We start from the raw sequence: 16,397 nt of genomic DNA, 5'->3' as shown, positions 1-16,397 counted from the left end.
TCCTACCTCGTGCTGAGGGATATTATTGCACACCCCTCTATAAGGGCTACCTATTGTGTTGAGTGTTCCTAGGTCAGCCTATCCTCAAGGGATAAAGTTATTTGTCATCTCCTGCCGGTCTGATGTCCCGTTGACTATATTGGACTCCTGGACTATATGGGAATTTGGAAGTTTTCGAAGATATTGTGAATTGTATAAAAACCCCAGTTCAATCATTGGTGTAATTTGCTGGGTAAGTTATGTATATTTTTTTGTATTAATTTTTTTGGTTGTCATCATTCTATTTTTTTATGTCATTTTTTTGGTTTAGCTTTCTTCTTGAACGTTATTTAAATAATAGATAATTAAAGAATGGTTTTTGGATATAAACTTTCTAGTTTCAATGAAGTCTTAGTTACTACAATTTTGTAAAAAAAGTTTAATTGGGGGAAGCTTATATTTTATGAAATAAAAAACATTTTTCTGATTTCTCCGTGTTGTTTTAGGGTTTTTTTTCCCTGATCCGGGTTTGAAGAATTATTTTTGTGTTGGGTATGAAGAATCATTTTTATTTCCTGGTATAAAGAATTATTTCTATTTCCTGGTATGCAGAGCATTTTCTACCTATTTTTGCTGGTAGAGGAACTTGTAAGCAGAATTGTCTTTCATGGTATAGGGACTTTTCCTCTCTATAAATGAACTTTTGATTTCGTGTACGTTGATATTTCCTACTGAACATATCTTACGTGGACATGTGGAAATCCTACCGGCTTTCCGTAAAGGCCATATCGACGGCGGAGGAAGAAATGCTATGTTATTAAATTCAGATAAGTTTAGTTGTATGGTCGGACGGTAAGTTCTTATAAAAAATTTTTATTTACTTGCCTGGTTTCAAGCAATATCTACTATCATTATTTAATATTAGGCCAGGTATTGACAACTATTTTAAATTAATTAATTGTAATTTGTGTAATTGATAGTATATTTAACCCTACATATATATGACATCAAATATTTATCCTGACGGTCCCATATCTGATCAGATACGCAGGGCTTGGTATTGCGTACATCTACACCTCTTCTTTAATTTTATTGTTACAGCGGAGAATAATATTATATAATATTTATTATTACAAAACTTACTTATGTTTTACAGGTTGTTTAATTTATATATTTTAATAGTGCTGAAAATATGTTATGCTTTACAGGGTGTTTAATTTATATTTTTAAAATGAGGAACTTAGGTACATGTTATTGTTAAATTTTATTAAAGTTTCTTTTTTATTTATTTTTTTTGAAAAAGAGGTGCATTTGTTCGATTGGTATTTATTTATTATTTTGTTTGTTAGGACTTACCGATTCCGTTATTCCTTTCATTCATTTATTAATTTGTTTTACGTATTAGAAGAGTCAATACATGTTTGGTTTACTTTAAGGCTCGTTTTATTTCTTGTCTGTTCCTAAAATAAAACATTCATAGCCGAGGGGTAGTCCGTTGGAACGGACTGGCGCCCCTTATTACATCATATTTAGGTCTATAAAGAACTCCGACCCACTCCGCTGCCTGACAGGGTTCAGCTAGCCGGACATACCCCTATGTCCCCCCTTCTACTTGTAAGTAACTTGAAGGGTGGGGGGTGACAATATGTTAGTTTGTTATGTATTTATAGAGTTAGAAATACAGAAAAATTCCTCTGATTGAAAAAACAAATTTGTTTTTTTTTAAATAACAAAATGTCTGGCTAATTAGCTCGGCCAAGGCCATCAAATTCACAAAAAAAAAATAAACCTTTGCTCATCTTCTAAAATATGAATACTCTACTATCAATAAGATATTTAATTATCCTGTTTTTACCTGTAGCGATTTAAACGGAAAAATTGCCATTTTTGACACTTATTTGTTAATAACTAATATTCTCGTCCGAACTCTGACGGGCATCTTTGTATTTATAAGGTATTAGGTATATAGTACTAGATCTGCATCCCGCGTACCAAAAAAGTTGATTAATAGTGTAACGTTACAAACGTCACATCTTTGATATTTTATTTTTAAATAATTATTTTACCTTATTTCCTTTAATATTTCATTAATAATTATCTTCTTCTATTTGGTTTACCCATTTCCCCCTTTAAAAATCGGTTGGCGCCCTCTTTTATTATCCTCTTTGATTATTCTCTTTGATTATTCTTTTTTAATACCCTCTTTTATTATCTTCTATTTACTATATCTCTTTTTATTTAAATAATCAAACTGAACGCACCCTGTATATACTCTCTAAATATCTGTATTTCAATACTGAACATACCTGCTACTTCATAGTACTTGGTCGTCGTTTCAAATGTCGTTTTCAATGACAGTGCCACTTCATCCGTCATCCCTACCCGCTGACACAAAATCCAAATGGAAGGGAAGAATAAATCTATTTAAAGAGATGAGCCCATAAGGCCCTATCTATTTCCATATCATTTCTCTTGGGGTGAGTTCTTATCGTATTAATTACATTTCTACATCTTACAGTTTTTCTAATGTTTTTTTTATCCAACCTAACTTTCAATGTCAGACCATGTGTTCTGATATTTTAGTTTTGAATATATTTTTTTTTAATTTAGATATATTCACGTTTAGTAATCAAAATTTTAACTATTCTTCTCATCTAAATTTCATTTAGTTTATTCTTGTCATCTGCTACTCTTCCTGACGATTAGAACGGCAGATGGCACACGTTGGTTTTTCTTCTTGATGATTGATATTATGTGTCTCTATTTTATAGTTTTTGGAATAAGATCACCGTTCTCCCTCCGGGAGTTTCAACAACCCTCAAATCGCCGGCGATAGAACAACGAGGACATGGCATCCATACTGCAACCCCAACAACTACACTGCAACGATCAACACCTGTAGGCCTGGTGGAGTACAGCTTTTAGAACCCCAGAGCCCGTTGCAGAACCAGCAGCAGTACCATACGACATCAAGAAGTTAGCATCGAGCCGAATACCAAAAGCTATAAGTATAATCCAGAATTGTTAGTTTTTGGCAAGAATTTGAATACATTTGTTAATGCAATTTACTAAGTCATTTCATTTATTATATCTTTATGAACAATAAACATGATTAGTTAAAAATATTCTTTTGTTTGCTTCCATTCCAATTTTCATAGTTCATATCTAAGGTTAGGACAAGACGAACACACACCTGAGTGACTGAGCTAAGCTAAGGGTGTAACGATGGCTACCTTGGTTAGTTGGGGTAATATTTTCGAATATTATTTCAATTAGCTGGGTAGTCCATCGCTTACTCGTTACAATAACAAGCTGAAAATTTGTTAATAGCTTAACGGTGTCTAGTCGGACAAACTTTGATGTATGGAAACACTGGAACACGGGAGGTTTTAATTGTGGAACAGGTTAACAATTTGGAACGTCAGACTACGAAAACGTTCCATGTATTTTGTCGGACAGAACTTTCAATTGATTTGTTACCATTTCATTAAACTCTCATGCAAAAATCAGACTGGTCTTTATCACCAACTGGGCATTTTAATGAGTGGAACATGAAGAACATGTCAAATGACAGGAATTATATTGGTGATAAATAGCAGTCTGGTTTTTGCATTAGAGTTTAATGAAATGGTAACAAATCAATTGGAAGTTCTGTCCGACAAAATACATGGAGCGTTTTCGTAATCTGATGTTCCAAATTTTTAAACTGTTCCACAATTAAAACTTCCCCTGTTCCAGTGTTCCCATACATCAAAGTTTGTCCGACTAGACACCTTTAAGCTATTAACAAATTTTCAGCTTGCTATTAATCAACTTTTTTTGGTACGCGGTATCCAGATCTATACCCAAAAAACCCATTGCAACCTGGCTGGTCAAGTGTCCTGAATATGGTACATTTTTCCCTTATTGCCCTTGAGGAGAAGTAGAAACGTCATATAAACGTTAAAGTAAAATTGAAGCGTATTTCCAACAAAAGTAGCAATTTGCATAAGTTGTCATAAGAAGATAATTTGAGAACAATAACAAAAAAAATCTAGAAAAAGATCCCTAAACTTTCCCTATGTATTTTATATAAAATATATTATTTTCACAAAAAGTTATTAGATCAGTAAATATATTGGCGGGAAACATCTCAGCCGCCTCCGATCTAAATTTTGGCAGAGATAGCGCGCGCAACCTTGCGCCGTAGCGGTGAATGCGGGCGGGCAGCCGCCTCACGAAGCGCAGACGCCGCCCTGACCTGGCAACTGGACCGCTCCCATTCTGGCGGCGCGCGTAAGGTCGGCTGCATGTTCGGCAAGAGCTGGTGGCGGCCGCTTAGCGATGTTTCGTGTAGGGGCGGGGCGGACACCGAGCCGTCGACTCTCCTGACGCCAACCTAGGCCGTGTACAGTGATGTGTGCACTTTTTTTAGTGACTAGATCAAAACAATTACATGCCAGTTGCCGAAAGTGTCCACGGAATAAGATGGCTGCCGCTCCTCGTAAGGGTTTCGCTCTGTCTGTCCTCCAAGGGTACGTTTTTAGCTGATATGCTCGACCTTCTGGGTCAGGACTCGCTTTGCTCCACTTGCTACTTATCGAATTCCTACATATACTTAAATGACACTTGCTTAAACACAAATATATACAGATACACAACCTGCATTCACTTAACGATTGTAAAGTTGATAAACAACACCATATTGACATAAATTTATAAATCAACAAACGTAACTCCTTTAGATAACTAATTATAATATTGTCTGAACAAGAAATAAGAAAAATAAAAAATAGGTATATTTTTGGTGGAAGGGGCGTGGTATCTAATCGGTGTGCACTGATTTATTAGGGAAAATACAATGTTTTATGGGTTAAGTAATACTTTCTGTTTTCAGCAATTCTACTGACGTTTAAATAGAATTCCCCAAATACTTTACTTTGACAAACGTTTTATTATGGTGCATGTAATTGATGTTTATTTGTTTTGTTATGATCAGCTTATTGCAACATCAATCTTCTCCGCAGTATACCTTTTTATTTATCCGTACTTAAATCTCATACCTTTTTATTTTTATAGCAAACAGTTTTTACAACTAACATTAAAACAGTCATTATCTTATTATTCATTATTAGTTTAAACAGAAAGAAAACATAATAATTATGAATGATACATTTCTTATGATATTCATGACTAATAAGACAAGCTTTAATAATTTTTACTTATTTATATATTGAATGGATTTAATGTTGGTCATGTCAACTTATATGAAGGTATAGCATATTAGATTTGAATATTCAGGGGCGTGGTAAATTCTTTAAAAGCAGGGTTTGCATCAATAAAAATAAATTGGGTGTGACAAATTACAAATACAGTCGAACCCGCTTATTGGAATAGCCTTCGTGCCAATCAAAAGTATTCCTATACCCGGGATATTCTAATAACCGATCATTGGTAGCTAATAGAAACGTTTCGGGACCTCAAATTTTTATTCCTTAAACCGGGATATTCCTTTAAGAGGTATTCTAATAAGCGGGTTTGACTGTAATAAGAAATGTACAAATATAATTCTATAATTCTACCTATATAAATCTAAATAAATAATATAATTCTACCTATATAAATTTTTGTATAATTAAAGGGTGGAGCATAAACGTAAGACACACAGGATTAATAAAACTATAGTCTATGATATAACAAGTAATTTATAATTAGAACAGGCAAACTAAAACAACTTTAGAATAATTACGAACATTTTAAGTATAAACAAATAAGAACATATAAATAATTAATACTTCTTCATAATATACATCCTGCTCCCCTAGGTTTACTAGAGGTCCAAAGAGCTTTTATGTGTGACTAGTGTTGCCCAAATGCAAGACCAAGATGAGACTTAGAGAGTCTTGGTCTTGCACCAATACACCTGGTCTTGGTCTTGGTATTGCATTCCCGGTCTTGGTCTTGGCCTTGCAGCAAGAGTCTTGCAAGTCTCGCAGTTACCCACTAGCATATTGCTATTTATTAAGCGTTACTTTTGATCTTGGAACAACGTAACAGTACAGGTACATTTTCAGCTTGACTTAACATACAGGGTGAGGCAGATAAACTTCCTATTATAATTATCTCGAGAACTAAAGACAACAGAATCATAAAAATTGGAATAAAGGGGTTTTGGAGAGTGATCTATTTAATTAAAATATTTTTATATTATTTCCTACTTTAAGTTATACCGGAAGTTGCTTATAACTTCGTTTTTTTTTAAATGGCACACCCTGTATATTTTTACATTTCTGAATTCTCTTCCATGTCTTCTTTCTAAAAGTATGAGGTTTTGTAATGTTATATAGGGTAGCTTTGAAGATAATTACTTTTCTTATTAATTTCGTAGCAACTTTCACACCCTGTAGAATTGTAGTTATTTGACATCAACTTTATTTACGTTCAAATAATTTTTAATAGAGTCTACTATTGTTAAAAATTATTAGTATGTATATCTAAATGTTGCATTTGATATACAGGGTTGGTCGAAACTCGGAATGAGTATTTTCTGAGTTTTCTTTAATGGAACACCCTGTATTTTAGTATTGTAATGAAATGATATTTTATGGTACTCTTTTATTTCTTAAGCATTCCCTATACCTAACTGCTTTAATTCATGCATCAATTCCGATAAGAACATATGGGGCACAATTTGATGCATGCATTATTCCGATATTAACATATGGGGCACAAACATGGACAATCACAAAAAAGAATATGAACATACTCAGAGTCACTCAACACGCGATGGAAAGAGCAATGCTTGGCATATCACTTAAGGACAGAAAAACAAACACATGGATAAGACAGAAAACCAAAGTCATCGATGTGGTACAAAAATCATTAAAGTTGAAATGGGAATACGCTGGACATGTAGCTAGGAGCGATCTAAACAAATGGCACAGAACAATTCTAACCTGGAGACCTTACGAACACAAAAGACCCAGAGGCAGACCTCCTATGAGATGGACAGATGATCTGAAACGAACTGCCGGGAAAAATTGGCTACAAATAGCGTACAACAAAAAACAATGGAAAGGAAGACTTGAAGAGGCTTATGTTCAGATGTGGACGTGAATGGCTAGACGAAGAAGAAGAAGATATAACTGCTTTAATTTGTGGTTAATTGTTAATCGCGCCAACAATGTTAACTACATAGGAATTTTGATACTTCAACTATTATTGGTAATTTTTAGGATCAGTCTAGATTAATATCTATCTATTACCGAAAAATTATTTGCGATTGAATATGTTCACGACCAACCTAATAAAATTTCACTTATTTTTTGTTTCAATTAATATTTGGCTTGAATCACCAATAACTCACAAACTAAAGCAGTTAGGCATAGGGAATTCTTAAGAAATAAAAAAGTACCATAACATATCATTTCATTATAATACTAAAGTACAGGGTGTTCCAATTAAGAAAACTCAGAAAATACTCATTCCGAGTTTCGACCAACCCTTTATTCTAAAATTAAAAATTTAGCTATATATACTAACAATTCTTAACAATAGTAGACTATATTAAAAATCATATGAACGTAAACAGAGTTTTTGATGTCAAACTACTACAATTTTACAAGGTGTCGATATTGCTACGAAATTAAGAAAAAAAATGTAATTCTCTTTTAAACTACCCTATATACATTACATTACATTACATTACAAAACCATATATTTTAACAACGAGGAGAATTTAAAAATGTAAAAATATACAGAGTGTCCCTTTCAAAGAAACGAAGTTATAAGCAACATCCCGTATAATCGGAAGTAGGAAATAGATGAAAATACTTTCATTAAATAGATCACTCCTTAAAACCCCTTCGTTCCCATTTTCATGATTCTGTTGCCTTTAGTTTTCGAGATATTTCTAATAGGACATTTATGTGCCTCGCCCTGTAGACATAGTAAAAACGAACCAAATTAATAAATGTCTAAACAACTCACATCGGGTGGGGTTTGAACCCACGATCTAAACTATCCCTGCCTATACTCTCACTAACTGAGCTATCTACCATATCCCACGGGAGTCGGTCTGTTTCTTTAAACATTTGTATTTAATAACCTTATATTATATATTATGTGCTAAAACATGGTTAAAGCATAAAACAACTAAATAAATGACATAAACTTGACTGTATTAAAGAACATTCTCTGTCTAATAGAAAGGAATTTTGTTTGACCCATTGATATAAAATTGCACACTCTGCAGAAAGTTTACAAGTATATGTTTAATCTTTATACGATGTGGTATTTAGAATCCTACTAACTGACAAGGAAAAACAATTGAGTGTGTGTCGTATCATATTTTTTATCAACTTAGGCGACATATCTTTAAAAAGTTTCAATAGGATATTACTGTTGCCGTCACACCACAGATTATTTTATGAAAGGACAGCTATTCTCAAAATCTAGACAATTAATTTCAGAGGTCTTGCGAAATGGTCTTGCGAAAACGCAAGAACAAGACCAATACTGCAAGACCAAGACCGATTTTGGGCAACACTATGTGTGACATGTTGAGCAAATCCATGGCAAGCGTATTAGGGATGGCAAGACAGTTTGGTCTTGTATTTTGAACTTATAGTACCAATGGCTTCTCTGACAGTTGGAATTTGTAGCTGTTAGTGTAAGGACTGATTTATTCTTCTTCTTTAAGCGACATTTCTCAATTGGTAGTTGGATATCACTACCACTATCTTTACTATATCTACCGCTCCTCTGAAGAGTTCTACTGAATTGCATTTAAACCAATCCCTTAAATTTTTCCACCATGGCACTCTCCTTCTTACTGTACTTAGTACTATCTTACTATACTACAGTATGCGGTGCAGGTATATAGGTATCTATTATTGTGTGCAGAATAAGCCAATTTTGTGGCTTATTCCCAACTAAAATAGTAAACTGTTATAGCAAGTATTAATTTGTAAAATTAAATTCTTCTGATTATTCATTGTAAAGATTTTTCATGCGGGCACTGTATACCTGTGCTGCTAAACATCACGATAAACTTTTCTCAGAAGGGTTTGCACACAATAATGAACATTTTTACAAAGTGAACAAAACACATAAATCAGAAGAATTAATATTTTAATTTTACAAATTAATACTTTGTCATATCAATTTACTACATTATATCTTAGTTAAGAGAAAGCCACAAAATTTGCTTATTCCCAACTAAAATAGTAAATGGATATGACAAAGTATTTATAGACCTGGATCCCGCATACCAAAAAAAGTTGATTAATAGCAAGCTGAAAATTTGTTAATAGCTTAACGGTGTCTAGTCGGACAAACTTTGATGTAGGGGAACATTGGAACAGAGGAAGTTTTATTTGTGGAAGAGTTCCAAAGGAGTTTTAATGTATAATACAGGTTATACACCACATCCCTCGGTAGACTATTAATTTATACTCTCGGCAAATTAGCAAAATACAAAGAAAAGCAATTTTATTGCTGAAATCGAATCTAATGATTGTATATATTAATAATATATGTATAGTCCAGAGAAATAAGGTTTTTGTCGGGACACTTGAGCAGCCAAGCTGTAAATGGGTTTTTGGGTACTATATACCTAATACATTATAAATACAAAAATGCCCGTCACAGTTCGGACGAGAAATTTAGTTATTAACAAATAAAAGTCAAAAATGTCAGTTTTTTCGTCTAAATCGCTACAGGTAAAAATAGGGTAATTAAATATCTTATTTGTAGTATTATTCTTTTAGTAGATGACCCAAGGTTTAAAATGGTAATTTTTGAATTTTGGTCCCATCACTTGTTGCTTCGGAAAGTGCAAAATAAAACTAAAATTTCGAAAATAAAAAAAAATTGCTATATCTTTTGTGAAAATAACCATAAGATTTTCATATTGCACGAAAAGTTGAGTCAAACAGTCCATATAATGCACAAAACATTTTAAGACGATTCGTTAATTAGTTTAAATTTTATTCAATTTGTTTATCCCAAAGAGCTTTTTTCGCAATGTTATTGTTCAGAAAATAATAACGATATAGCAATTCTGTGGAAACCACGTGAAAGGAGAATAGTTGTTTTCAATGTATTGAAAAAAATCATTAAAAAGACGTTTTTTTTCACTCCGAAAACATTTTACTAAAGTAGAGTCAATAACTTCGTTAATATTGACTGTAGAGTAAATCTACTTTGGGATTTCAAAAGCTGGTATTTTTCAAATTTTCAAAAACAAACTTTTCGCCTAGGTTAATTATGGTCAAAGTTATACACTTTTATTATTTAATTCACAGTTACCTCTATATACATAAAATTCTCCCGTAACAGTGTTAGTTACCATACTACTCCGAAACGGCTTGGCCGATTTTTATGAAATTTTACACCTATACCCTATAGGACTGAGTATAGGTTTTAATCTATTTTTCATACCCATAAGTTATAGGGTATTTTTATTTTTTTGAACAAAATTGTCCGCCTTAATTTTATATGATGTATAATTAAAAAATACATACAACACTTAATTTTCACTTTTTATGAGCAACCCCTATTTGTTAATTGCCACCTATATATATTTATATCTATAAAATTCTCCTGTCACAGTGTTAGTGGCCATACTCCTTCGAGACCGCTTGACCGATTGCTATGAAATTATATATGTATATTTGGTAGGTCTTACAATCGGTCGTAATATATTTTTCATATCCCTGAGTGATGAGGGGGGTTCTCCCTAAAATTTTGTAATGTTAGGTGGGGATATGTGTACATAACGTACTCTATAAGACTACGAGTACATACAAATTAAAAAAATTATGATCAAAATCCATCAACAAGCTCCGGAGACATTAATCGCAGCATATGTTTGGAGAATTAGTTTTAGTTTTTGAGTGCACGGATTTTAATAATTCCCCTCCGCAGACCACGAGTCGATTTCGTTAGGACGTCATTTTTCAAGCTTTATTAATCACTCTGTTGAAGTTGAAATTTACTCAAACCTTCATTTTCTCCTCAAAATCATTTTCACCTCATACTCAAACCTTCATATACCTTCATCTTTAAAATTGCGCTAGTTAGGTTGCTTAATTGTTATAAACAAAGTAGCCGTCAATTAAATAAAAAAAGTGGCTAACTTCGACCAAAATGAAAATAAGCGAAAAGTTCTTTTTTGAAAATTTGTGCAAAAATAGCAGCTTCTTAAATTCCATTGTAGTTTTAGCCTAGAGTTAGTATTAACAAAGTTATTCAAATTGTTTATAAGCCAAAAATGACTATAGTAAAATGTTTTAGGAGTGATATGAATGATTTTTTTAAATACGTTGAAAATATGACTATTCTTCTTTCATGTGGTTTGTACAGAATTGCTATATCATTATTATTTTCTGAACAATAACATTAAGAAAAAAAAAAGCTTTTTGGGATAAACAAATTAAATAACATTTAAAGTACTTGACGAATCGTCTTAAAATTTTTTGTGCATATATGGACTGTTTGACTCAACTTTTCGTGCAATATGAAAATCTTAAGGTAATTTTCACAAAATATATAGCAATTTTTTTATTTTCGAAATTTTAGTTTTTATTTGAAATTTTTGAAGCAACAAATGATGGAACCAAAATTCAAAAACTGCCATTTTAAACCTTGGATCATCTACTAAAAGAAAAATATTATAAATAAGATATCTAATTAAGTAGGTACCCTATTTTTACCTGTAGTGATTTTAACGAAAAAACTGCCATTTTTGACCCTTATTTGTTAATAACTAATATTCTCGTCCGAACTGTGACGGGCATTTTTGAATTTATAATGTATTAGGTGTATAGTACCCAAAAAACCCATTTGCAACCTGGCTGCTCAAGTGCCCCGAACATGGTATATTTTTGCCTTATTTCCCTGGCGTAGTATGAAAAGTCCGCAGATACCGATTTTGAACTTGAGATTCTATTTTCTTCAACCTAGCTTTTGATTAGGATTTTGGTATTTTTGGTATTTTTCACGGGTAGTAGCGATCGTTTTTATTATTATATGTAATGTACGGAGTGTTTCAATGAAAACTTGACCCCACCACCAGTAACTCAGAAACCAAGAGTTTCTTCAGAATTAAAAAAAAACATGTCAATTTGTATTGATAGGGGTTTTCCCTGCCCCGCATCAACCCCCACTTTTTTTTTAAATAGCAAGTGTGGTCGAGTGGCACATCATTTGAAAGCAATTTTTTTATTTTTTCCTCTACAGAACCCTCTATTTTTTTAATTTGCTGAATAACTTTAAAGGTAATTTTGGATTTAACTAATTTATAATAGATTTATTAAGTCCAAAATGATCTTCAAACTTATTAAGTAAATTAAAAAAAATAGAGCGTCGTTTAGAGAAAAAAAAAAAAAAAACAACCTTTCAAATGATGTGCCACTCGACCACACTTGCTATTTAAAAAAAGTGGGGGTCGATGCGGGGCAGTAGGGGGTTACATTTGAGGACATGAATTTTGTATGAAAATTCGTCACCCTCCCATTATAAATTGACGTGTTTTTTAAATTTTGCAGAAGCTATTGGTTTCTGAGTTTCTGAGGGGGTCAAATTTTCGTTGGAATAGACTGAATGTTATGAGTCTCTTGAAGATATGAAAATTCGTATGTAGAAAGAGGACCGAAATAAAAACGTAATGGTTTAAAAATTACCTTTATATTTTTATAAATTCGTCGCAAATGCCGGTCAACTTTCATTCATCGCAATTAAACTTTGTTTCTTTTAAAATAAGCATCCTGTCATGTCCTTTGCAATACCGTTTTCTTAACTAAATTTAACTTAATACTTGCCGAGATATTCTATTTCTTATAAGCCAAAAAAATTGTTTACAACTTTAAAACATTCTTGAGGCCGCTCAAATAGTCCAATTTCAATTCTGTAATATCTGTACCAAAAATACTATACCAAAAATGGCTTAACACAAAAAATGAAGAAGACTACAACAGATATAGAGAAAAGAAAAGATAATCAAGACATAAAATCATTCAAAGTAAGAGAGAGACCTGGGATCGAAAGTGCCAAGAAATCAAAGCACACATAGGAGGACCAAAATGTAGTGAATCATGGAAATTTCTGAACAAAATCAAGAATAACGAAACACGCAACGACAAACTACAATTAATATCAACAGATAAATGGGTCCAACATTATAAGGACTTATTAATTGAACATAGGCCCGAATACTCACAACCAACAGAGACGGAAATACAAATTGTAGGGGAAGAAATAAACATAAACAGTGTAGCAGTTAAAAATGCAATTAAACAACTAGAAAGTGGAAGATCTCCGGGTCCAGGTGGGATCAATGCCGAACTACTGAAAAATGGAACTGAAAAACTTTTCGAATCTCTGGCATATGTATTTACAAAGTACATCAATGCATGGCGAAAATGTACACAGTGACTGAAAAATAGCTTATTAATTAATAATTAATTAATTCATAAAAAGGGCAATAAACTAAAATGTAGCAATTATCGCGGAATATCAGTAACAAATACAATAAGCAGAGCATATACAAAATTTTTAAGAGAACTGATTGAACAAGAATACTCAGGATACGAAGAAGAAGAACAATGCGGGTTTAGAGCTGGAAGGACCTGTACGGATAATGTATTTTCGTTAAAACAAATCATCGAAAAAAAATTAGAACGGAATAGGCCAATACACCTAGAAGTACTGCAAAACTCCAGCATTAACTTTACTATCATAAAAGCTGTCCAAAATTTATACAGTGACATGAAATCTGCGGTAAAATTAGGAAACAAAATAACAGAATTTTTTACAGTCAACAAAGGTCTACGACAAGGTCTACAATATGGAACAGAAAATGCAGTGGAATGGGCATCCAAATCGACGACAACACCTGCCTGTACACCCTGCAGTTTGTAGACGATCAGATTATATGTGCAAACGATAAAGAAGATTTTTAATATATGATATTAAACTGATATGATATTGGACAATAATCAGAAAATATCTAGCTGTGATGAATATAAGTATTTAGGAATTAATTTCAACAAGGAAGGTACGGTCGATGCAGAAATTAAGAGCAGAATAAATAAAGCAAGAACCATAATTAAATCATTGAACGGAGTTTTGTGGAGTACCGAGATAGGGAAACAAAAAAAGTGAGAATATATAACACCATGATTAAGAGCACATTGGTATACGGATCCGAAACATGGAGAATAAAGGAACACCAAAAAAGAAACATAGAAGCTACTGAGATGGACGCCTTAAGAAGAGCAAGTAGAACATCGAGATTGGACCGGGTTAAAAATGAGGAAGTAAAGCGAAAAATGAGTTTACAGGAAACGGTCGTAGAATGCATTGAGAAGAAACAATAATTAACGAGGTACGGCCATGTTCAAAGAATGGGGGAGAAGAGACTGCCAAAGAAACTTATGAAATGGATACCTACAGACAACAGGAAAAGAGGAAGGCCAAGAACGACGTGGATACAAGAAGTAAGACGATCAATGAGTGTACGAGGATTAGAAGATGAAAACTTCAATGATAGAAGATACTGGCAACAAGGCATCGGACAACGTCGGAGGACGTTTTGAACCCGAATTTATATATAATATATAATGTCTGTTAGATAGGTATAGTACGTTTTTATACGAAATTCATAGTTATTCTGGTGTATTATAATTATTATGATTATTATTTGAAGTCCCTTGAAATGTGGCTGCACAGACGTACACTAAAAATGCCATGGACGGCTATGCTGACAAATGTGGCCTTGACAGAGTAAATGCTGCTCGCAAGCTGCTTGATAATATCAAATGTAGAAAGATAGCCTATTTTGGACACGTAGAAGACCGATATAATATTCTTCAACTTATTATGATGGGTAAAATCGAAGCACGCTGAGGAATTGTTAGAAAACAGGCTTCTCGGTTGAAGAATATCAGGGAGTGGACAGGCATAAAGAAAACCGAACAACTATTTACAATAGCTCAAGACATAGACAGTTTCGCCATGTTAATCGCCAACGTCAATTGGACTTGATAGGGCACGTTAAGAAGAAGAAGGAGGTTATTATTGCGACCGTAAATTGTTAATTAACAATTTAATTGTTGCTAAACTATTCGTTAAATTTCCACCGGCTTCTGAAAATATAATCTACACCAAAAAATATTTTATGTCTCCAAGCTATTTAATTATTGATAAATAATTACTTACCTAAAATTTTAGAAGAAAATTAAAGATTAAGTTGGAAACACCCGCATTTTTCGAGGAAAATTTTCGTCGAAGCAAATCGGAAAAACCAGTCTTTATATATGCAGAATTTAATTACAGTGAATTTTTAATTGGGTGTTTTTGGTGTAGAGTTAAAATTTTCTGAGTTATAGAGTAAAATAATTTAAAAAATCACAATTTGGGGGCGCCATTTTGTTTATAGAAAAATAGCACACTATCTGCGGACTTTGCATACCTACACACGTGTCCAAAAGTTTGGAATACGTATTAATAATATTTCTATGCCTATTGTGGTTTCAAAACTGTTGTTGATATTCCTTCTAGAGCGTTTTTAAATGAAAATGATAAAACAATTTGAATCATGTTTGTATCATTCTAGTTACATTCAACTGATTAGCGGATTTACACATTATTTCAGTCTTTGTTTAAATTTGATCTAAACCATTTAAATGTCTAGAAACATAATATCTCATTTTGAGAGATCTAGAGTAATTGCTTTATTACAACAGGGCTTTATTCAAAGTGATATCGCGAATATTGTTGATGTTACTCAGAGTGCTGTATCGAAAATAAAAAAAAATCCAAGATACAAATAACGTGAAGGATCTCTCCACAAGTGGAAGAAGTCGATGTACAACAGCAGCACAACACTGATAGCTCGAAGAAATCATCTGGAAGCTACAAGTGGTATATACAGAGAAATTGCTAAGCTTCAAGCACTGAATATTTCACGGCAAACAATGACACGGATACGCGGTATATTTGTATCGTAGAAGACCCTTACGTGTTCCCATACTAACCTTCAACACAAAATGGTAAGGTTGCAATGGGCGAAAGAAAAGGTGCATCATGGTCCTAACTGGAATGACGTGATGTTATTCTCTGATTAATAAAAAATTGGCTTGGTTTCTGTTTCGCGAAGAAGACTGGTTTGGAGGGCCTCAGGATGACAAGCCCGACTAGAAACAGTCCAACCGCGTGCCCCATTTGAAGGTGGCAGTATTATGGTTTTGGGTGGTATTATGAGTGGTACACGGACGCCACTGCTGGTTCTGGAGAGAAGAGTCACTGGGGCTGTGTACATCTAGGAAGTTTTAAATCCTGCCGTGCGTCTATTCCGAGGGGCAGTAGGTGACGGATTTGTGTTTATGCATGACAATGCACCTCCTCATCGAAGAGCAGCAGTACAAAATTTTCTG

At 33.3% G+C, this 16,397-nt stretch overlaps 1 protein-coding gene across 2 annotated transcripts in view; it reads left to right on the top strand.

Moving 5' to 3' along the window:
• The first annotated feature begins 4,257 nt into the window (after positions 1-4,257).
• The window catches only part of LOC114329770 (bone morphogenetic protein 1), a 1,195,441-nt gene continuing 1,183,301 nt past the window's right edge, over positions 4,258-16,397 (top strand). For both annotated transcript variants that reach the window (XM_050650132.1, XM_050650131.1), the window contains exon 1: positions 4,258-4,493. The gene's annotated coding sequence lies outside the window, so the exon portion shown is untranslated. The remainder of the gene's footprint in view (positions 4,494-16,397) is intronic.

The sequence above is a fragment of the Diabrotica virgifera genome, chromosome 5 (genome assembly GCF_917563875.1).
Source record: "Diabrotica virgifera virgifera chromosome 5, PGI_DIABVI_V3a".
Classification (NCBI taxonomy): Eukaryota; Metazoa; Arthropoda; class Insecta; order Coleoptera; family Chrysomelidae; genus Diabrotica; species Diabrotica virgifera.
This window is presented reverse-complemented; position numbering and strand designations above follow the sequence as displayed.